A 16,206-nucleotide genomic window follows, 5' to 3' on the forward strand; every position below is an offset into this window, starting at 1 on the left:
CAAGGATCATTCATGCATTTGTGGCCAAAGTAGTAGGCTCCAAAAGGCAGAAAAGTATGGGAATAAGGACACTGAGTTACCAATTACAGCTGTTTAACCGCAGAAAATGCATCATCCATGACCCTGACCTTTCTTCTTCTTTACATGTATGTTGTGGATCCCATACCTAACTTGCCCTCCTACAAATACAAATACCAAAAAAAAAAAACTATTCACCATACTTTCTATTGCAATTTTTTTTATTTTTGTATGAAATCATTTTCTTAAAGACCACTATTTTCTTGATGGGTCTGGCGAAATTCTATTTCTATTTCTCCTTAAACCTAAACTGACTCAAGAATCATTTTCTTCAAAAATCGATTTCCCAATAAATCTCCCTCAACATGGTTTCAAAACTCAGTTTGACGTATCATCTTGTCCATGGACAAGGTCAAATTGTCTCGGATGAGATAAATCATTTAACTCGGTTTACAATGATTTATTCATGTATATAAATAATTATAACATATTTTATAAAATAAAGTAGATTAGAAGATGTTTATTGATAAAATTATATTTTATTTGGATAATGAATATTTAAATTAAAATATACAAAATCCTAGGTGAGTGGAACGAGTATTATTAAGGTGCTGTTTGTTAAACTGAACAAATAAGTGCTGAATGCTTATAATTGCTGAAACTGTATAAGCACTGAATTTAAGTGCTGAAATTGTTGTTTGTTTACCGATCTGAATTGTGCTGAACTGATTTAAATTAAGTGCTGTAATCACATAAATTTGTTTGTTACTTAATGCGGAAAACTAGTAAATTGACTATATTACCCTTTTCAACAATTGTATGTTTAAGGAGAAATTATTAATAAATTTCAAAAATAAAAATTATTTATTAAAAAAATACTAAATTTAATGAAATTCGTTTTGGGAATCTAGCCGAACAAATTCTCTCTCCTCCACATCATTTAAAAAGTAAATTTTAAAAATTTTTAATTCAAATTAAAAAATAATATTAATTCAAATTAAAGAGAGAGAATATTAAATATAAATATTTCGTTAAATATTAAATATTTCAAAAAAATAAAAAGGAAAGAGGAAATTTCTCTCTCCTCTTTTATTTTTTCGAAATATTTAATATTTAATATTATTAAAATGTATGGAGGAGAGAGAAAATTTCGACCCTTTAAAGGGTCGAAATTTTCTCTCTTTAATTTGAATTAATATTATTATTTTTAATTTAAATTAATATTATTTAATTTGAATTAATATTATTATTTTTATTTGAATTAATATTATTATTTAATTTGAATTAATATTATTATTTTTATTTGAATTAATATTATTATTTAATTTGAATTAATATTATTATTTAATTTGAATTAATATTATTTTTTTATTTGAATTAATATTATTATTTAATTTGAATTAATATTATTATTTTTATTTGAATTAATATTATTATTTTTTATTTGAATTAATATTATTATTTAATTTAAATTAATATTATTATTTTTATTTGAATTAATATTATTATTTAATTTGAATTAATATTATTTAAATATGTAGATGAGAGAGAAAATAAGAGAGATAATATTGGTGTGAGTTGCCTTATTAATTTGTGGGGTGCTTATAGCATTATCCATAGGACATAAGAGGTAATATCATTTCAAGTATAAGGGTATACTTGTCCGTGTTGAAAAAGACCGGTGCTTATCGCTTCAGCAAAAAAATTAAGTGATCCAATTTCACTTAATGCTTTTCACTTATTTTTCAGCAATAAGTGCTGAAAATGTGGAGTAAACAAACGTGCTGATTGCTGAAGCTGAATTGCATTCAGCATTAAGTGCTGAAATCAGCAGTAAACAAACACCCCCTAACTTGATTGAGATTTTCAAAATATTGTCTAAGTTATCTTGTTTGTTTCATGATATTTTTGCACTAGTGAGATGACTTCTGCGAATCATATCGGTCTCGAATGAGATTTAAAATCATACTCAACAATGATCCCACTGTTGTCTTACCTTTAATATTATTTGATAAATTAATAGTAAGAAACATCATTTTTAAAAATTATGAGATGATTCAGTAGATTCAGTATCAAAATAATGGATGAGCAATAAAATGGTCCTTCAAATTGAATTGCCAAAGATCCAAAATTACTCAAATTTTATAATTTAAATAGAATTATTAACTTGTGACTTAGCAACTTCTAATCCATCATATTTCATAAAAATATAAGATTTTAATATAAAATTATAAATATATAATAACAAATAGATACAAATTGAATTGAATGATTTATTTCGTACAAGACAAGATAACTCGGATAAGTCAACTTCGTGAATGGGGAATGAGACAAAATACAAGTTATAAAACCAGTGACAAATCAACCCATGACGATGCCTTAGTCCTTACTACCAATCGATCTATATTATGTTTGGATTGAGAAAAGTGGAGAGAAGAGAAATTCGTTAAGAGAAGAAAAGAGAAACTCGATTTCTCTCCATCATGCTTGAAGAGAATTTGGGAGAACTTTGAAAATTTAAAATATCTTAAAAGAAATCTAAACGAGAGTAAGGAATTATAAAATATTAAAAAAAATAGAAGGGTGTCTCTCAATTTCTCTTCTCTTTTCTCTACTTTTGAAGATAAAAGAAAATTGACCTTTTTTTTCCCCCTCTCAGCATCTCTCCAATTCCTTTCTCTTCTCTCCCCACTTAACAATTCAAACAAGAGAAATGGAGGGAAACTTTTTTATTTTTTCTTCTCTTCTCTCCATTACTCTCAATCCAAGCACAGCGATGGCACTTGATTTTTAAGCACAATTTTTTATCTCGACCAAGATTTCTCAGTTGATTCCAACTCATCTCGGACTAGTCAAATCTTCTAACCCGATTTAGTATCTTCTCTTCTCCTTCTAAATTACGATCTTTCCTTCCAATTAGATTTTCTCATCTTCAAATTCATCTCAGATATTGTCAACATGTTTGGTGGATTTTATATTGATTTTTCCTTAATTTGGTGTGCATGATTTCAGATCCCCTCTGTCATCAAACCCATCTTGTCCCAAGCATGGGGTTTAAATCTTCTTCCTTTGGTCTGAGTAAATTTTATTGATACAACATAAATTACTAGGGGCCCTCATATGGCTAACTACTAAGGGTGCCTATAAATTTAAAGGATAATATTGAAGTAACATGGAAGTGTGTAGGAACCATAGATGATTTTCATCGAGATCTCACTCTCCCATGATGTCCCCCACAATGTTACTCCAGCACGACTCAAATTTAAAATAAGAAAAAAAATATTTGGGGCACTTGATGTCAAAGGAAACCTGTCTTTTAAATTTCGTAAACCCTCCTCTTTGACATTTTAATTATAGTTGGGTATAATGGTTAAGGACTATCTTCAAAATTGAGAGATCTTGAGTTCAAATCACAATTTGACTATATTTTAACAATTTTATTTGAAATATCTTGAAACTGTTTGTCACTATCCGGCCCAAATCAATTAATTTGACAAATTGGATATGGATTTAATGCAAATAAAATGGGTCAGAAATGATTTTAACTATTAGGATCCTTGTTGGATTCGGATCCGTATATGATTCCAGATAAAAAAAAATTAAGATATGGATATGGACATACTCATATCCAGACCGAACCCGACCCATTTTAAGCCCTAGTTTTACCATAAAAAAACTCTCTATGTCGGATGTACCCTGTCGACACATACAAAACTGTGTGTTGGATGTGCATTGAGAGGCTCTTATTGACATTGATTTTGCCTTGAAATAACTTTATGTTGGATGTGCCTCGTCGCTATACATAAATTGGATTGATTGCTTGAATTCATTCAAGAAATGGAGTAAATATGCAAAATTGGAAATCCATGTTGTGTTTGCATCCATTTTCTTAAATAAATAATAAATAATAATAATAATAATAATAATAATAAAAGATGGGTTGCATCCATCTCAAATCAATGAATTGTATTTCTAATCATCAAACACTATAACATTGCATTCATTGCATCCATTACAGTTAGAGATGAGAAATATAGCCTAAACATTTGAAAAAAATGAATTTAACTTTATTTAAGGGATTTCAATAGTTTATTACCAAAGAATCAATCTTAGGATTGAGATTTTCCATCTTTCTAACGAAATGGAGTTTTTCTTCGATGGGATTCAAGTTTTCGGTGATTGGTTATATGATTTGAACTTCCTCCTAGCATATGGTTGGTTCTATTGGAAAAAATTGTATGGAAGCAAAAAAGAAGATTGACTCTTCTTCGAGGCACGTTGTAACTACGCTTTCTTTAAATGTTATTTGTTCATTTTCAAAATTAAATTGAGAATGAAAAAAAAGGGTTCTAACAAACACGTTCTCAAGATACAATGAAGCCCAGTCTCTCTGTTATCTCCTACTGTTTTTGCACTATCACAAAAAAATCCGAACTCTAAGATATTATGCTCAAGATGAGGAGAGAGAGAGAGAGAGATTTTAAAATTGCAAGAAATCTGATTTTTCAAATGACCATAAAAAAGTTTTAAAATCTAAATTTAAAGAGTGATTGTATCTCTTTGAATAGGAACCATGACTGTTAAGGGTTCCTGTTAGATAATCACACCCTTCTGGAATAGACACCAAAAATTGTAGAAGCCTTGTTGACCCGTAGTCAACTCTATTTGATTCATGGTCATACTTATTGGCAAGTCATTGTGTGGTCAAACCATGTTGACCCGTAGTCTTGACTACAATCAACTACTTTGAACCACCAAACATCTTGATCATCTATCCAACGATCAATATCGAACTTTGATGGTACACTTAACAAATAGGAAAGAGCTCCCCAATACTCCTCGTGACGATGCGTACGTGCGAAGTGCGTTTCTAAAGCACCCTAAACGCCCAATCGACCTTTTGCACGTCACGCGCGTGAGCGAACGTGATGGTGAGCTGTCATTACATACAACAAAGTCTTTCTACTAAACTAACAAATATTATAAATGACGAGTCATTTATAAGTTTGAGGTGAGTCTTACTTCTATTTCATGTGGGATTAAAAAATATCGGTGTAAAGTTAAGTCCCTGTGTGGATACACCTCTCCATGTAAGAGTAGAAGCCCAATCTCTTCATGCAAGAGCAAAAATCTATCCAAATGTTTCCTAGCTCCCCACAGGAGCGTCGTCAAGAAGCTCTATCCAAACGTAGTGTAAGTCTTCACAATACTAAATTTTTCAAAGAAATTTGAATTCCCTCCAAAACATTTGAAATTTATAAAACTACAAAAGTAGTTTAATGGTACAACTACTTTTAAACAAACCTTTTTTGAATTTCAAACTTTTAGAAATTTTAAAATAAATCATAAACAAATAAATTACTTTTAGGTAAATAAATCAAAATTAGATAGAAAATTTCTAACAATCCCCCACAATTTTTGAAATAATTAAAAAAACCTTTAGCATAAGAAACAAAATAAGCTAAAGTGCATAGATGAAGGCATCTTTCTACATTTGAGCCTTCATTTAGTGTAAACATTTAAAAGTTCATCAGGATACTTAGTGACATTTAGTCTTGAACTAAGGACCCTATTTAACAAACTAGAAACATAACACACAATAATTTTTTACAAATATTTAGTGTTCTTTTGCAAGCCAGCACATTTAAGGCCATATGCTTTATCCCAAATTCATTAGTGCTCTAGGGGAGTCTATAAACCCATGGGAGGCGACCTTACTTCCACACTCAAATAGGTAAATCTATTAAAAGATTTCCCTGTAGTAAAACTTCAACCAAATAAATTATAGATTTATTTAGAGAAAAAATATTCTCATCCTATTATCTTATAAGGTTAACACTAGTCTGTCAAACAACCAAGAATGAGCTAATTAGACCAAAGATATTCTAATTGTACTAGTGTTTAAACAATCATTTACACATAACTTGTTTTTCCCATTGAACCTTAGTGATGGGTCATAAAACTAGGTTAGGTTCCTATTGTTGATGATTTTAGTTTATAGACCTAAAATCCATTCCTTTCATTGTTTTATAAATATAATCTCTTACAAGTCCCTTAATGTAACACCCCGGATTTTTAACTCATATCTCGAGGAAATTAAATGGTGAGATTTGGAAGAAAATATCGAAGGAGAGACTTAGAGTAAAATACTTGAATATTGTTATGATTAATTTCAAGGAAAAATCGACTTCGCCATTAGATTCAAAAAGATCGGAATATATACATTAGCCTGTAAGCAAGTTCGAATTCGAATTCGGATAGAGAAGTTATAGAATCCTCGAATTTCGTGTTAAGTGGGACCCAAAATAGTGGAATTTCGTTAGAGCGAGAATCGAAAAGATTTGATGATACCATTAGATCCGAATCGAAAAATTATTCGAAATGGTATATTCGTTTGTCGTTTTCCGAGTCCGAATAGTTAAGTTACGATCGAAACTAGAAATAAGGGAAAAATTACAAGTATGCCCTTAGCTGTGTTATAAAAGAAAAATCTGATTTTCTTTTATTTCATTTTTCTCTCATTCTCTAAGAAACCCAAACGACAGCCACTTTCAATCCAAGGGTTTCGACCCATTGTCATCAAGTTTGTACGCAAACAAAGCCGAGTTGAACATCGACGAAGAAGACAAAGTTGTCGGCCACGTCGAGAACTACAACTTCACCATCTTTACTTACCCATTCTTGTTCGTTTTCCCCATCCTCCATCAAAACCAGCAGGGTAGCTCAAGTAAACCTCAACACATTCCATCCGAGGGCTTCATCGAGTTAGGAGCTAGGTCTATACTTCATTTTAGAGGAGAAGGAAAACGTCATTGTCGGATACCTTGCAAACCCTCGCTCGTTTCACATCCAAGTCAGCCCAACCTCGACTCTTGAGCCATCCAACCTTGAGTTGTAGTGCTAGCTTGTACCCTTGGAGTTCACAACCAAGTAAGGGACTTCCAATTCTTATTGGTAGCTTTAGATTTCCGAAATGTGCATTTAGGATTTTGAAACAAAACTTATTGTTTGCATTTAAATCGTAGAAATTGGTGTTTGATTTCAAATTCATGGTAGAAGTAGGTGTTTTGTTTATGATTTATCGAATTTTGATAACAAAATCGTGGGTGGGTCGAATGGTTCGAAAAATGGAAGAAGAAATCGAAAAAGGGATCGAAAAATCCAAAAATCGCGAGTGAGGTTCAGGCTGTAGGTGGGAAGGGTCGGTGCCACCGGCACCTACCGAAGGCATTCTGTCGGTCCCACCGACAGAATGTTGCTTCTGCCACCGACGAAATCAAGAAGCCGTCGAAAATTTTATACTGTCGGCAGGACCGTCGGTCCCACCGACACCTGCCGATGTGTATTCTGTCGGTTCCACCGACAGCATATTGATTCCGCCACCGACAGACACAGTTTTGATCAGAACAGTGTTCTGACTCTTGGCTTGACCTCCTCACACCTTATACACTATTTCTCACCCTTTATTTCATTAAAAACATTTAAGTAAATGTTCTTTAATGAAATTAAGGTTTTACCCCCCATTTCGGAACAATGGAAATGGTTTTAAGATCCAAATCTCAAATGATCAAAATCCAAATTTTGGTTTTAAGAACAAAACGTAAATTTCGACGTTTTCGACAAGTTTTCAAAATATAATAATTTTCACATTACTTTGAATTAGATTACAAAAACTATATGGTGTCGAATCTCGTAAACGAGACTTTCATTTCGAAAAACCCATTTTCAATTTCGAGAACTTTGAAAAATTGAGTTTCCGACACTTAGCCAAATTTTCACCAGCTTTCATTATTTTTAACAGCTTTTGCCCCGTACATCATCGGGACCTTGTTTGTGAATAAACTTTGAAGGTTTTCAATGGAAAGATCGAAATAATGACCTTGAAAGATTGGAAATTGATGGTTGATTTGAAAAGATGAAAAATGAGAATGTTGAAAGAATGGGAAAGGGATGAAACGGTAAATTGTCAGAATCACACCCGAGGGGTGATGTCTGCCTTTTACATTGTATGTTGTGTGTAGGTTGGTGAAAGGATATCCAGGTTATTAATGAAAGGGTTGCATGTTTATTTCCGATTATGTTAGCGCGTGCGTTGAGTACTGTTATTTATTTTAGGCCGGGTGGCCACGGTTGCATGGTAGGAACTGGATATCCGTTCTCAACCCTGTTCTGTTAATTTCTCTTTTGTTTTAAATGAAAAATCATATATGTACGTAGCTATTTTGTGAGCTGTTAAAGGGTTTGTGAATGCCTGAAGGGATAGTGTGTCACATCATCCGTAGGGGTACACTATCCTGGGATGTACGGTAGGGACCACCAAACTCATACGTGGTATGGGACGCGTATGAGAGTGGAGTCACAACTGGAATCCGGGTCCATTCCTTTCTTATCTTTAACAGTGAACGTGTATTGTAAAGGTGGTCGTATACGAGTGGAGTGTCATTTGGGAATCACATGCACGCCTGATAGGCATAGACGAAGATGATTAGTCAGTGATCACTAACAATCTAGTAGTAGTCGAACGTTCTGACACATCGAAAAGAGACCCATTGCTTACGGTCACGTCAAACGGCCAGCCTGAGCCGGATAAATGGTTCCGCAAGCGTGGTAGACACGACCAGCCACAAAATCAGGAACTACGATGTTATTGGGGAATATCATGTCCTGACTGGGAGCGATCCAGTCGTGAATCCCAACTCTTTAATTCCAATACTCCACCACTTGTATTATGTATCTGTTGTTATATTTCGAATTACAAACTGAGAAGCATGTCTATTATTTTAATGTTGTCAACATTATTTGCATAAAATGGAAAATGTATAATGAGTATGGATGATTGATGTTATGTGTAATTTTTAAACTGTTTAGTTGCTCATCCCTGGCTATATGTACCAGTTGATCGTATTTTATCTTGTAAAACCTTGCATGTATTAAAATGTTCAGTATGCTTTATTCGATCATGCTTAGGAAGGGTTATTAGTAGGAATTGGCTGTGGACTTACTGGGTAACCATTGTTACTCACCCTTTCCTTCCTATTTTTTTAGTTTCAGCACTTGCAGCTGTCGAGGCAGGCGTAGAGGCAGTAATTGAGGAGTATCTGGTCGTTCAAATCGACGATCAGATTTTATTGCCTGGTGAGCACTAGGGCCACATCCCTTAGTGTTGTCAGTTTCATCTAGGATGTATGTAGTTTTTGGATTTGAGAGTTTAGGCCTATGTTAGAGTGAGAGTGTTTTGGTAAGCCTGTATATTGATAAATCTTCCGCACTCTGATCTACTTACATGTTAGACGTAATTATTCTCCCGCTGTTATTTTCCTGTATCTACATTTTTATATACAGGTTTTGTTATAAATTGGTTTATCAGGTTTGAGTTCCGTGAAACGCTAACATAAATAGAGGAGACCATGCCGAAATTTCGAGGTGCCACCTAGTACCTTGGGATTTGGCCTTGGGATTTGTGTTTGCGTTCGGCGGGGCGCCACACTTAATAAGAGGATAGGCCAAGTTCTTTTTAGACCTTACGAAGATTAATGAAACTACTCCATCTTTGAGTAGACTTCTGACATAATTATGTCGATTCTTACCATTGTATGTCTTATTGTTAGTCATCTTCAAACTAACTTCACCATCACAATAAATGGTAAGTGCAGGAATTAGCTTATTAACAAAATGCAAGTATGTCATTAAATTTCTAAGCCATTTTGCCTATTTACATGTTGCAGCAAGTGCAATGAACTCAGCTTCCATAGTAGAGTGAATAATGCAAGTTTGCTTTTTTGATCCCCATGAAATTGCACCACTTGATCCAACTAGTCGTAGACTTTGATTCTTCACTATTCACATTTCAACTAGCATCATTGTACCCTTTTATTACATTAGAAAAATCATTAAATTTTAAGGCATAATTAACAGTTCCTCATAGATATTTCAAAACTCAAAGTATTGCATCCCAATGTTCCTAACCAAGGTTACTAGTATATCTACTTAGTTTACCTATAACATATGCAACATCTAGTAGACGAGTGCAAGACATAACATACATGAGACTGCCAATTATCTTTAGCATAATCTAGTTGGGAAATACACCTTTCGGTGTTCTTAACTAACTTATTGTTAGGATCATAAGGGGTAGAAACAGATTTGCAATCAAAATGATTATATTTTCTAAGGAATTTTTCAATATAATAAGATTGAGTTAATGATATACCATTATTAGTTCTTACTAATTTAATTCCTCGAATTACATCCGCTACTCCCATATCTTTCATAATGAAATTAGAAGACAAAAATATTTTTGTTTTCATTATGCATTTTATATTAGTACCAAATATAAGCATGTCATCAACATACAAACAAATAATCACACCAGAACAATCATTAAATTTACTATATACACACTTATCTGATTCATTAATTTTATAACCATTAGACAACATTACTTTATCAAATTTATCATGTCATAATTTTGAGAATTATTTAATTCATACAAAGATTTGACCAATTTGCAAATCTTATGTTCTTGTCCTTTCATAATAAAGTCTTCAGGTTGATCTATGTAAATTTCCTTAGTTAACTCTCCATTTAAAAAAGATGTCTTAACATTCATTTGGTGGATGATAAGTTTATGAACAAATGATAAAGCTAACAAGAGTCTAATAGTAGTTATTCTCAGGGGTGGATTTAGAGTAAGGGCCGTGGGGGCACTTGCCCCCACAAGAGTTTTCAAATTCTATGAATTAATGTACTTTTGTGATAGGTTCTAAGAGTGGAGAAACAAATCTGTTACTATTGCCCCCACAACTATGTTTTTAACTCTTGGCTGCTCCCACATGAGCAAAATCTTGACTCCGCCACTCACCTAGGATTTTGTATATTTTAATCTCCCTCAACATGGTTTCAAAACTCAGTTTGACGTATCATCTTGTCCATGGACAAGGTCAAATTGTCTCGGATGAGATAAATCATTTAACTCGGTTTACAATGATTTATTCATGTATATAAATAATTATAACGTATTTTATAAAATAAAGTAGATGAGAAGATATTTTATTGATAAAATTATATTTTATTTGGATAATGAATATTTAAATTAAAATATACAAAATCCTAGGTGAGTGGAACGAGTTTTACTAACTTGATTGAGATTTTCAAAATATCGTGTAAGTTATCTTGTTTGTTTCATGATATTTTTGCACATGTGAGATGACTTCTGCGAATCATATCGGTCTCGAATGAGATTTAAAATCATACTCAACAATGATCCCACTGTTGTCTTACCTTTAATATTATTTGATAAATTAATAGTAAGAAACATCATTTTTAAAAATTATGAGATGATTCACTAGATTCAGTATCAAAATATTGGATGAGCAATAAAATCGTCCTTCAAATTGAATTGCCAAAGATCCAAAATTACTCAAATTTTATAATTTAAATAGAATTATTAACTTGTGGCTAAGCAACTTCTAATCCATCATATTTCTTAAAAATATAAGATTTTAATATAAAATTATAAATATATAGTAACAAATAGATACAAATTGAAATAAATGATTTATCTCTTACAAGACAAGATGACTCGGATAAATCAACTTCGTGAATGGGGAATGAGACAAAATACAAGTTATAAAACCAGTGACAAATCAACCCATGACGATGCCTTAGTCCTTACTACCTATCGATCTATATTATGTTTGGATTCAGAAAAGTGGAGACAAGAGAAATTCGTTAAGAGAAGAAAAGAGAAACTCAATTTCTCTCCATCATGCTTGAAGAGAAGTTGGGAGAACTTTGAAAATTTAAAATATCTTAAAAGAAATCTAGACGAGAGTAAGGAATTATAAAATATTTAAAAAAAAAAGGGTGTCTCTCAATTTCTCTTCTCTTTTCTCTACTTTTGAAGATAAAGAAAACTGACCTTTTTTTTTTCCTCTCATCTTCTCTCCAATTCCTTTCTCTTCTCTCCCACATAACAATTCAAACAAGAGTAATGGAGGGAAACTTTTTTATTTTATCTTCTCTTCTCTCCATTTCTCTCAATCCAAGCACAGCGATGGCACTTGATTTTTAAACACAATTTTTGTTCTCGACCAAGATTTCTCAGTTGAGTCGAACTCATCTCGGACTAGTCAAATCTTCTAACCCGATTTAGTATCTTCTCTTCTCCTTCTAAATTACGATCTTTCCTTCCAATTAGATTTTCTCATCTTCAAATTCATCTCAGATATTGTCAATATGTTTGGTGGATTTTATATTGATTTTTCCTTAATTTGGTGTGCATGATTTCAGATCCCCTCTGTCTTCAAACCCATCTTGTCCCAAGCATGGGGTTTAAATCTTCTTCCTTTGGTCTGAGTAAATTTTATTGATACAACATAAATTACTAGGGGCCCTCATATGGCTAACTACTAAGGTTGCCTATAAATTTAAAGGATAATATTGAAGTAACATGGAAGTGTGTAGGAACCATAGATGATTTTCATCGAGATCTCACTCTTCCATGATGTCCCCCACAATGTTACTCCAGCACGACTCAAATTTAAAATAAGAAAAAAAATATTTGGGGCACTTGATGTCAAAGGAAACCTGTCTTTTAAATTTCGTAAATCCTCCTCTTTGACATTTTAATTACAGTTGGGTATAATGGTTAAGGACTCTCTTCAAAATTGAGAGATCTTGAGTTCAAATCACAATTTGACTATATTTTAACAATTTTATTTGAAATATCTTGAAACTGTTTGTCACTATCCGGCCCAAATCAATTAATTCGACAAATTGGATATGGATTTAATGCAAATAAAATGGGTCAGAAATGATTTTAACTATTAGGATCCTTGTTGGATTCGGATCCGTATATGATTCCAGATAAAAAAAAAATAAGATATGGATATGGACATACTCATATCCAGACCGAACCCGACCCATTTTAAGCCCTAGTTTTACCATAAAAAACTCTCTATGTCGGATGTACCCTGTCGACACATACAAAACCGTGCGTTGGATGTGCATTGAGAGGCTCTTATTGACATTGATTTTGCCTTGAAATAACTTTATGTTGGACGTGCCTCGTCGCTATACATAAATTGGATTGATTGCTTGAATTCATTCAAGAAATGGAGTAAATATGCAAAATTGGAAATCCATGTTGTGTTTGCATCCATTTTCTTAAATAAATAATAATAATAATAATAATAATAATAATAAAAGATGGGTTGCATCCATCTCAAATCAATGAATTGTATTTCTAATCATCAAACACTATAACATTGCATTCATTGCATCCATTACAGTTAGAGATGAGAAATATAGCCTAAACATTTGAAAAAAATGAATTTAACTTTATTTAAGGGATTTCAATAGTTTATTACCAAAGAATCAATCTTAGGATTGAGATTTTCCATCTTTCTAACGAAATGGAGTTTTTCTTCGATGGGATTCAAGTTTTCGGTGATTGGTTATATGATTTGAACTTCCTCCTAGCATATGGTTGGTTCTATTGGAAAAAATTGTATGGAAGCAAAAAAGAAGATTGACTATTCTTCGAGGCACATTGTAACTACGCTTTCTTTAAATGTTATTTGTCCATTTTCAAAATTAAATTGAGAATGAAAAAAAGGGTTCTAACAAACACGTTCTCAAGATACAATGAAGCCCAGTCTCTCTGTTATCTCCTACTGTTTTTGCATTATCACAAAAAAATCCGAACACTAAGATATTATGCTCAAGATGAGGAGAGAGAGAGAGAGAGAGAGAGAGAGAGAGAGAGAGAGAGAGATTTTAAAATTGCAAGAAATTTGATTTTTCAAATGACCATAAAAAAGTTTTAAAATCTAAATTTAAAGAGTGATTGTATCTCTTTGAATAGGAACCATGACTGTTAAGGGTTCCTGTTAGATAATCACACCCTTCTGGAATAGACACCAAAAATTGTAGAAGCCTTGTTGACCCGTAGTCAACTCTATTTGATTCATGGTCATACTTATTGGCAAGTCATTGTGTGGTCAAACCATGTTGACCCGTAGTCTTGACTACAATCAACTACTTTGAACCACCAAGCATCTTGATCATCTATCCAACGATCTATATCGAACTTTGATGGTACACTTAACAAATAGGAAAGAGCTCCCCAATACTCCTCGTGACGATGCGTACGTGCGAAGTGCGTTTCTAAAGCACCCTAAACGCCCAATCGACCTTTTGCACGTCACACGCGTGAGCGAACGTGATGGTGAGCTGTCATTACATACAACAAAGTCTTTCTACTAAACTAACAAATATTATAAGTGACGAGTCATTTATAAGTTTGAGGTGAGTCTTACTTCTATTCCATGTAGGATTAAAAAATATCAGTGTAAAGTTAAGTCCCTGTGTGGATACACCTCTCCATGTAAGAGTAGAAGCCCAATCTCTTCACGCAAGAGCAAAAATCTATCCAAATGTTTGCTAGCTCCCCACAGGAGCGTCGTCAAGAAGATCTATCCAAACATAGTGTAAGTCTTCACAATACTAAATTTTTCAAAGAAATTTGAATTCCCTCCAAAACATTTGAAATTTATAAAACTACAAAAGTAGTTTAATGGTACAACTACTTTTAAACAAATCTTTTTTGAATTTCAAACTTTTAGAAATTTTAAAATAAATCATAAACAAATAAATTACTTTTATGTAAATAAATCAAAATTAGATAGAAAATTTCTAACAATCCCCCACAATTTTTGAAATAATTAAAAAAAACTTTAGCATAAGAAACAAAATAAGCTAAAGTGCATAGATGAAGGCATCTTTCTACATTTGAACCTTCATTTAGTGTAAACATTTAAAAGTTCATCAGGTACTTAGTGACATTTAGTCTTGAACTAAGGACCCTATTTAACAAACTAGAAACATAACACACAATAATTTTTTACAAGTATTTAGTGTTCTTTTGCAAGTCAACACATTTAAGGCCATATGCTTTATCCCAAATTCATTAGTGCTCTAGGGGAGTCTATAACCCCATGGGAGGCGACCTTACTTCCACACTCAAATAGGTAAATCTATTAAAAGATTTCCCTGTAGTAAAACTTCAACCAAATAAATTATAGATTTATTAAGAGAAAAAATATTCTCATCCTATTATCTTACAAGGTTAACACTAGTCTGTCAAACAACCAAGAATGAGCTAATTAGACCAAAGATATTCTAATTGTACTAGTGTTTAAACAATCATTTACACATAACTTGTTTTTCCCATTGAACCTTAGTGATGGGTCATAAAACTAGGTTAGGTTCCTATTGTTGATGATTTTAGTTTATAGACCTAAAATCCATTCCTTTCATTGTTTTATAAATATAATCTCTTACAAGTCCCTTAATAAGAGGATAGGCCAAGTTCTTTTTAGACCTTACGAAGATTAATGAAACTACTCCATCTTTGAGTAGACTTCTGACATAATTATGTCGATTCTTACCATTGTATGTCTTATTGTTAGTTCTCTTCAAACTAACTTCACTATCACAATAAATGGTAAGTGCAGGAATTAGCTTATTAACAAAATGCAAGTATGTCATTAAATTTCTAAGCCATTTTGCCTATTTACATGTTGCAGCAAGTGCAATGAACTCAGCTTCCATAGTAGAGTGAATAATGCAAGTTTGCTTTTTTGATCCCCATGAAATTGCACCACTTGATCCAACTAGTCGTAGACTTTGATTCTTCACTATTCACATTTCAACTAGCATCATTGTACCCTTTTATTACATTAGAAAAATCATTAAATTTTAAGGCATAATTAACAGTTCCTCATAGATATTTCAAAACTCAAAGTATTGCATCCCAATGTTCCTAACCAAGGTTACTAGTATATCTACTTAGTTTACCTATAACATATGCAACATCTAGACGAGTGCAAGACATAACATACATGAGACTGCCAATTATCTTTAGCATAATCTAGTTGGGAAATACACCTTTCGGTGTTCTTAACTAACTTATTGTTAGGATCATAAGGGGTAGAAACAGATTTGCAATCAAAATGATTATATTTTCTAAGGAATTTTTCAGTATAATAAGATTGAGTTAATGATATACCATTATTAGTTCTTACCAACTTAATTCCTCGTATTACATCCGCTACTCCCATATCTTTCATAATGAAATTAGAAGACAAAAATAATTTTGTTTTCATTATGCATTTTATATTAGTA

Source organism: Akebia trifoliata, chromosome 7 (genome assembly GCF_017979445.1).
Source record: "Akebia trifoliata isolate Shusen 1 chromosome 7, ASM1797944v1, whole genome shotgun sequence".
NCBI classification, from domain to species: Eukaryota; Viridiplantae; Streptophyta; class Magnoliopsida; order Ranunculales; family Lardizabalaceae; genus Akebia; species Akebia trifoliata.